A 7,727-nucleotide genomic window follows, 5' to 3' on the forward strand; every position below is an offset into this window, starting at 1 on the left:
CCCATCTCTCCACCCCAGGCCTCCTCTCATAGCTCAATGCTTTTTCCCCTACACTACACCACCTGGGGTTTGAGGGTTGGTGTGTGTGTGTGTATTTGCTAGTGGCAAAGGGTATGGCCTTTATCTCAGCTCTACTACTAACTAGCTCTGTGATCTTGGTTTATAACTTAATCTCTCTGATCTTCAGTTTCCTCTTCCATTAAATGGGATAGCATTTGGCTGCAAGTAATGGAAAAAACACTCAAAATAGCTTACACAATAAGCACATTTATTATCCCATAGAGGAAGTCCTAAAGAAGAATATTTCAATGGTTGGTTTATTCAGCATCAAGAACTCCAGTTCTGGGGCCGGCCCGGTGGTGTAGCGGTTAAGTGTGCATGTTCCGCTTCTCGGTGGCCCGGGGTTCACAGGTTCGGATCCCAGGTGCGAAAATGGCACCACTTGGCATGCCATGCTGTGGTAGGCGTCCCACATATAAAACAGAGGAAGATGGGCATGGATGTTAGCCCGGGGCCAAGCTTCCTCAGCAAAAAAGAACAGGACTGGCAGTAATTAGCTCAGGGCTAATCTTCCGCAAGAAAAAAAAAGAAAGAAAAAGAAAAAGTTTAAAAAAAAAAAGAACTCCAGTTCTTTCCATCTTTCTGCTCCACCATTCTCAGCTCTCGGCTTTTGTCTTCAGGCTTGCCCTCTCATGGTCATAAGGTGGCTGTGGCAGCTCTGAGTATCACACTCTAATTCAATAAAATCCAAAGACTGGAAGAAGTAACACCCTTGCCTTATGTCCCCTTTTAAAAACAAGGCAGCCACCCCCAGAATCTCCCAGCAGCTTTCCGTCCATGCCTCTCATTGGCCAGAATTGTGCCACATGCCCAAGCTGAACCTAACCGCATGGCAAAGAGGTTGGAGTTATGACTGGCTTAGAGGAGTCTCCTCAACCCTGGCTAGACATGAGAATTTCCTGAGGTGCTTTGAAAAATTACCAGTGCCCAGACTGTACTCCCAGATCAATTTAATCTCTGGAGGTGGGGCCTGATTACTGGTATTTTTTAAAAGCTCTCCAAGTGAGTCAAATCTGCTTAGACTAGCCAAGATTCAACCCCCGTACCTCAGCCTCCCATCTGCTGGTTCTGATAGAAAAGAGGAAGTGGTGGTGAATGACTATTAGCTGCCCAATATCCACACACACCCTTTGTCTCCTATTCACACCAGGAGTGGGTTTAAACCCATGCAAACACGTGTCCTCCAGAGAATTCCTTCCAGGACCACCCCTGCCTTTAGAATGCAGGGCTCCGCTAAAGCGGTTGCTGCCAAACCTGGCTACACGTCAGAGTCTCCTGAGGTGCTTCTTAGAAATAAAGATTCCTGGGCCTGCCCAAAGGCTATGGAATCATTTAGAAGAAAGCCCAAGAAACCATACGTGTGCATGTGTGTGTACACAAAAGAACCATGTATTTGTTCATTTCTCCGGTGATTCTTAGGCACTTATCCATAGAGCGGTGTTTTGGAATGACTGCCCCACATGTCTCCCTCCTAGGCCTGAAACGGTGCCTGCAAATCCACCATTAGGGTCACTTTTCTAAGTTATCATCCCTAGTCCAGCCTCCCCCATCAATTAACATGGCTTACATTATTGGTTGTTAAGGAAAGGTAGCTGGAAAGTCACTGAAAATCTCTTGGCTTCAGTTTCCTTTTTCTTAAAATGAGCGTAATCATGCTTACCTCATCCGTAATTGCAGAGGGCCCAGGAGACGACAGAGAGTGGTTTGTCAACCTGAATGTGCTGAAGGGATGGTGTGAAGATATCCCTGGACCGGGAGACAGGAGGTCAGTGTTCTATACTGGCCAAGCCCTTTTTACCCTCCAAACTCCCATTTTATAATCTGTGAAATGTGAAGGGTTACATACATGGATGGATTTTTTTTTTTTGCAACATTCTCAGTGACAACAAGAAGAACCTCTTCTGCAGAAACAATTTACCAGTTTAGCAAGTTGCTTTGCCGTGTCCCAATGGGTAGGACAGAAGTCCTCTGTGTTTGGCAGGATGAGGTCAGAGGGAGAGGGCCGGATTGTGGGATTCTGTTCAGGGAAGAAGGGCCAGGGGGTATCCAGGGTGAGGGCTTGGGAAGCCTGAAATGAATAAGGAAGTATTCCTGGGTCTTGGGGATTTCTTTTCTTTTTTCTTTTTTTTGAGGAAGATTAGCCCTGAGCTAACATCTGCTGCCAATCCTCCTCTTTTTGCTGAGGAAGACTGGCCCTGAGCTAACATCCGTACCCATCTTCCTCTGCTTTATATGTGGGACGCCTGCCACACAGCATGGCTGACAAGCGGCGCCACGTCTGCACCCGAGATCTGAACCGGGGCGAACCTTGGGCCGCCGAAGGGGAATGTGCGTGCTTAACCACTTCGCCACCAGGCGGCCCCGTCTTTGGGATTTCTACCAGAGTCTATGAGGTCCTTACCATTGCTCACTGGACTTTCCAATGCCCCTGCTCCAGAAGAGGCTCACTGCTTCACTTAGCCACAGTCTATGGGACACCTAGGCATTGAGGGCTTTGTGAGGTCTGTGGGCCCCAGCCTGGCCCTCCAGGCCCTGGATCTCCTGTTTCCCTACTTCCCTCTGCTCTGCATCTGGCTCCAGGTCAAATGTGAATTTCCTTTCAGCCAGCAGGCCTGAGAGCACCCATCTGTGGAGCCAGCGCTGGAACCAAAGGCCCTCCAGCAAGGAGCTCATCCACCAGCTGAGCCCAGGCTGGAGCTGGGAACAAAGACCATGGGGTATAAGGCCACCCAGGATGTGGGGTTTGGAGGGGAGCCTCTGGATCAGCCGAGGAGGTTTGCTCTGACAAAGACAGTCTGAGGAATAGGGGGATCCAAGATGGAGTGAGGAATCCTGGGTCTAGTCTTTGGAGTACCACTACTTCTTTGTGTGACCTTGAGCATGACCCTGCCTCTCTCTGAGCCTCAGTCTCCTCATCTGTAGCATAAAGGGGCTGGATTAGAATCCCAGACTCATGGACTCTCAAGGTTGGAAGTACTGTTAGCAGCCATCTAGTCCCAGCCTCCACCCAGAGCTTGAGTCCCCTCTGTAGCACCCTGCACAGTGATCACCTAAACTCTACTTGTATACCTCCAGTGATGGGCAGCTCACTTGCTCAAATGGCATCCTGTTTTATCTCAGCAAAACCATCTGTCAGATGTTTCATCTGAAATTGGTCTCCCTGTGGCTTCCATCAATGGGTCCTAGCTTTGTCTCCTGGGGCCACACACCTTATCTTTCCTGTGGCCACCCCTCAGAGGTCTAACTTCAGAGTTCTAGTTCCGCTGAGTCTACTCTTCTCCAGGCCAAATAGCCCCTTCAACTCTGACTGTTCTCACAGAGCCCGATCTATGACCACTTAATGTGTGGGGCCCATAACTGGACCCGGTCCACCAGGTGGGGTCTTGGCAAGGCTGCAGAGGACCAGAACATCACCTCGCTCCTTCCATATGCAATGGTTCTTGCAGCTGAGCCTAAGGTCCCATTGGATTTATCACCTATAGGGTCTCCCCTAGTCTGTGAGCTCTGTGTGAGTGAGGGGCTTTTCTGATTCCTTTCTGTTACCCCAGGGCCCAGGCCAGGGACTTACCCAGAGTTGGCATCACAACTTGTGTGTTGAGGTAGAGTGAGGGGCATATGGGGATGTGTGTATGCATACATGGGCCTGCATCCTGAATTGGAAGAGTGGGCTGGGCCACGGAAGGACCCAGATTATCCATACACGTTCAGGCAGCCTCCTCCCACCCTTCTGCTGGCTACATTGGCCCACAGTGAGGACCTCGCATGTGGGCCTGGTGATACTGGTATTCATCCGTGCCCGAGCCCCAGGGAGGCTGGTATCTCCATCTTCAGTGTCCCAGGGCTCCTGGGAGCCCTGCGTGTCTCTCACAGCTCTGTGTACGACTCCCCAGTGCTGTGTACATCTGTGTGTGGCTGCTGGAGGTATCCTCTGGTGTATAACAGGGACAGGAGGAGGTGGCTGTATCCCATCCGTTGGCAGAGGTGACCTGGGGATCTGTCTGAGGCAATAGGAAATGACTGTGCCCCGTCAGTTGTCAGGGGTATTCCTGGCTGGCTGAGGAGGAGGAGGGTGGTAGCTGAGCCCTATCACTTGACGGGGTATTCCCAGCTGTCTGCATGAGGAGGGGGAGGCAGCTGCCCTAGCAGGCGGCTGGGGTATCCTGGCCATGCCCGCTCTGACACGGCCCATCTCCCTATATGTGTCCTTTTGCCACTCAGCTGTCATCAGCCCCCATCAACACAAGGGAAGTAGTCCCTGCCAGAGCTCAAGGTCATGGGAAGGACACTTCAATTATTCTGCCGTCATCTGTCTGGGTCCCAGTGGAGTGGGCAGCCACTGGCTTCAGGGCTGGCTGGAGGGAATGTGTGCCAGAGAAGGACAGGGCAGATGAAGAGGAGAGGGAGGACTGTGAAGGGGACCCATGGGTCATCTCAAGCAAAGGGAGCCAGTAGAGGCCTCTCCAGACACACAGCCACAGATGGGGCGTTTCCAGAGCCAATTTACACAGTTACTGGAGTGGCAAAGGGAAGCACGGGTTTGCGAGTCAGACAGACCTGGGTAGTGTTCCGGCTTCTGCTGCCTCCTGGCTGCCTGGCCGTTTTCTCAGCTGTGAAATGGGGATGTTGTGAAAAGCACCAAGTCAGGCCCACAGTACACACCCAGGAAATGGAAGGCCCCTCTTGCTGTCCCCTCTCTCCGAGACGACTCAAGTGAGGCAGATGGTGGCTGGCAAGGGTGGGAATACAAATTGCCTTGGGGGGCCTCTACCAGATTTGTTCCAAGCCCAGTCCAGAGTTTCTTTTCTCTTGTTTCCTTCCCCTTGCTGGGAAACCTAGTTGTCATAGAAGATAGGAAGCGGGGGCAGGGGCAGGGGCCAGAGTCCCTGTGAGTGATCCATAGCCAGCTCTGGCTGCCACCTGGGGATTCTCAGCATTCCCCACCTATGCCATCTTTCTAGAAACCCAGCCAGGGACTGAAGACGCACCAACTCCACAGCCTGAAAGGTTCTTCTTCCAGCCCCTTTCCAGAGGGAAGGGTAGGTATTGGCGCAGAGGAGGAACCTAAGGCTCTGTTTAGTGACTTGTCCAAGGTCACACAGCTGTGGGATTGACACAGGATTCAAACCCACCGGACCATACCCACCGTCCCTTGAATCTTCTTTATCGTCACCCTCCCTCCCTCCAGCACCCTAAGCCCCCTGTCATGACAGACTGACTACTCAGGATTTCAACAACACTCCCTGTGTTTTTTTGCCTCTGGGTTTTTTCCTCACCTGGTTCCTTTGGCTTGGAATGTCCACCCCACCCTGCCCCACCCCGCCCCGCCCTGCCCTGCCCAACTCCTCCACTTCCACCCCTTCTCACCTCCTGGGCCTGTGGAAATCCTCCTTATTCTTCAAAGCTATGACGCCTCCTCTGATTCCTGAAAGCTGAAGGACTTCCTGTGCTCCCAGAGGGCTTTGCTGCACTCTTGTCTTATGTCGCTAGAAGCTGTGCCCCCAGAACAGGGGAGGTCTGGGAGATGGTTGAGGCAAACCCTCTTAGCTCTGAGAAGGAGCCTAGGAGAACCAGAGAGAGGAAGGGGCTCCAGTCCTCTCTCGCTTTGCTCCCCGACACTTTGGCCACTGTTCCCTAGTCTCTTTCCTGTTGCGGTTGCTCAGGGCTCTAGGCCCTCCCTTCCCCTCACTCTCCTCCTCTCCCTCCTCCCCTTCCCTCTCCTCGTTTCCTTTCTCTCCCTAGGGGAGCTCAGTCTATGATGAGGCCTTAAGGACAGTATTTCTAACTGCCTCCAGGTCATCTCCACCAGGATGGCCCCCTACTCACCTCAAATTCAACAGGTCCCAACTAAATCCATCAGCTGCCATCCTCTCCATACCTGCCCTTCTTCCTGTGTCCCCTCTCTCAATGGATGGCATCACTACATCCCCACCAGAATTCTGGAGCCATTTTCCCCACTTTTTTCCACCCCCCACCCCCCAACGCCCCCACCCCATGACATCCATCCAATCAACCACCAAGGCCTACCCATTCTACCTCGAACACATGCTGAATCTACCTGCTTCCCTCTGGCTCCACGGTTTCCACCTTGGTCCAGGCCTCTGCGTCTGTTGCCTGAGATTACCTCCTCTCCTGCTTCCATTCTGCTCCCCACAGCCAGCCCACTTACCACAAGGTAGTCAGAAGGAATGTTTCACAAGACAAATCAGACCACGCCACTGCCATGCTCAGAAACCGCAGAGATCGAGCATATAATTCAAGAGCCTACAGGATCTCACCTTGCTCTCCTCTTCTGCCATATTGAATGTGCCGGGCCATCTTCTGCTCCTGAGCTTTGCCCAGGCTACTGCTTCTGCCCAAACACTTGTCCCTTCACCCTTCACTTAGCTAACTCCTCCTCAGCCTCTGGGTCTCAGGTTACCCATGACTCTAGAGTGTCCTTTAGGACTCAGCTCAGGTGCCACCTCTTCCTGGAAGTCTTCCCAGACTTCTCTTCCCCTCAAGTCTGAGTTAGATGCCCCTCCTATGGGCTCTGATCCCCCTCCACCACTCTCCCCTGCCACCCCGTAGATCTCCTATCATAGCATGGTTCATCATGGATTGTAAATACTTGGGTATTTCTTCATTTCTCCCACTAGACCAGAGGCTGGCAAACTAGTCTACAGGCCAAGTCTGGCCTACTGCTTGTTTTTGCAAATAAAGTTCTAATGGACACAGCCATGCCTATTTGCTTACATATTGTCTATGGCTGTGTTTACACTACAACAGCAGAGTTGAGTAGTTGTGAGAGACTGGGAAGCCCCACATAATTGCTATATGACCCTTTACAGAAAGGGTTGCTGACCCCTGCTCTAAACCATCTGCCCCACGAGGGCAGGGACAGTGTCTGCCTGGGTCGTGCCTGGGCCCTCAGCACACAGCACAATGGCCAGTGGTTGGCAGGTGGTCAAGAAATTGTGCTTGAAATATATATGGTCATAGAGTGGGGGTCCCTGGATCCCCACGTAGGCTCTGACCTTTGGTTTCTCAGTTCTGTGTCCCAAGGTGACAAGAGTGAGGTCAGATTCCCTGCATGTTTCCAGCCCAGAGGACAGAGAGTCCAAGCCCGTTGTGGAGCATGGCAGGGCCCTGGGCTGCCCCCCTGTCGAGGATGTGGATTCCCACCTCAGTGCTATCCCCAACACTAAAGCAGTGGTTCTTAATCAGGGACGACTCTGCCCTCCCCGGGGGATATTTGGCAATGCCTGGAGACATTCTTGGTTGTCATATATGAGGGACCAGAAGGGGGTTGCTGCTAGTGGCACCTAGTGGGTAGAGCCCGGGGATGCTGCTAAACATTCTGCAAATGCACAGGACAGCCCTCATAACACCAATTATCTGGCCAAAAACGTCAAAAGTGCTGAGGTTGAGAAATTCTGCTCTAAAGCAGGGGTTCTCAGGCCTGCATGTTAGAAACACCTGATGCTTGGGCTCTCAGCTCGATCAATTAGAACAGAATCTCTGGGCTGGGGCCCAGGCATCGGCATTTGTACAATCTCCCCGGGTGATTCTAATGTGAAACCAGTGCTGAGAACCTCTGGGCTAGCGCCTGCTTTCTGGGAAAAGTTTCCAAGGATGGACCTGCACATAGCCCCAGATCACCCACGATAGTCTTTGCCTCCAAACATTTG

General features: G+C 52.1%; 1 long non-coding RNA gene across 2 annotated transcripts; it reads right to left on the minus strand.

The window, feature by feature from the left end:
- Positions 1 to 248: 248 nt before the first annotated feature.
- LOC139081142 (uncharacterized) lies at positions 249 to 5,699 on the minus strand. Of its 2 annotated transcripts, XR_011536197.1 has the most exons (4): positions 5,425 to 5,699; positions 4,615 to 4,667; positions 1,721 to 1,806; positions 249 to 564 (listed from the first exon to the last, which is right to left on the minus strand). It is a non-coding gene; the product is annotated as an uncharacterized lncRNA (long non-coding RNA). The 2 variants fall into 2 exon arrangements; XR_011536198.1 differs by lacking the exon at positions 4,615 to 4,667 and having other exon boundaries at positions 5,425 to 5,683.
- Between the last annotated feature and the right edge of the window lie 2,028 nt (positions 5,700 to 7,727).

The sequence above is a fragment of the Equus przewalskii genome, chromosome X (genome assembly GCF_037783145.1).
Source record: "Equus przewalskii isolate Varuska chromosome X, EquPr2, whole genome shotgun sequence".
Taxonomy (NCBI): domain Eukaryota; kingdom Metazoa; phylum Chordata; class Mammalia; order Perissodactyla; family Equidae; genus Equus; species Equus przewalskii.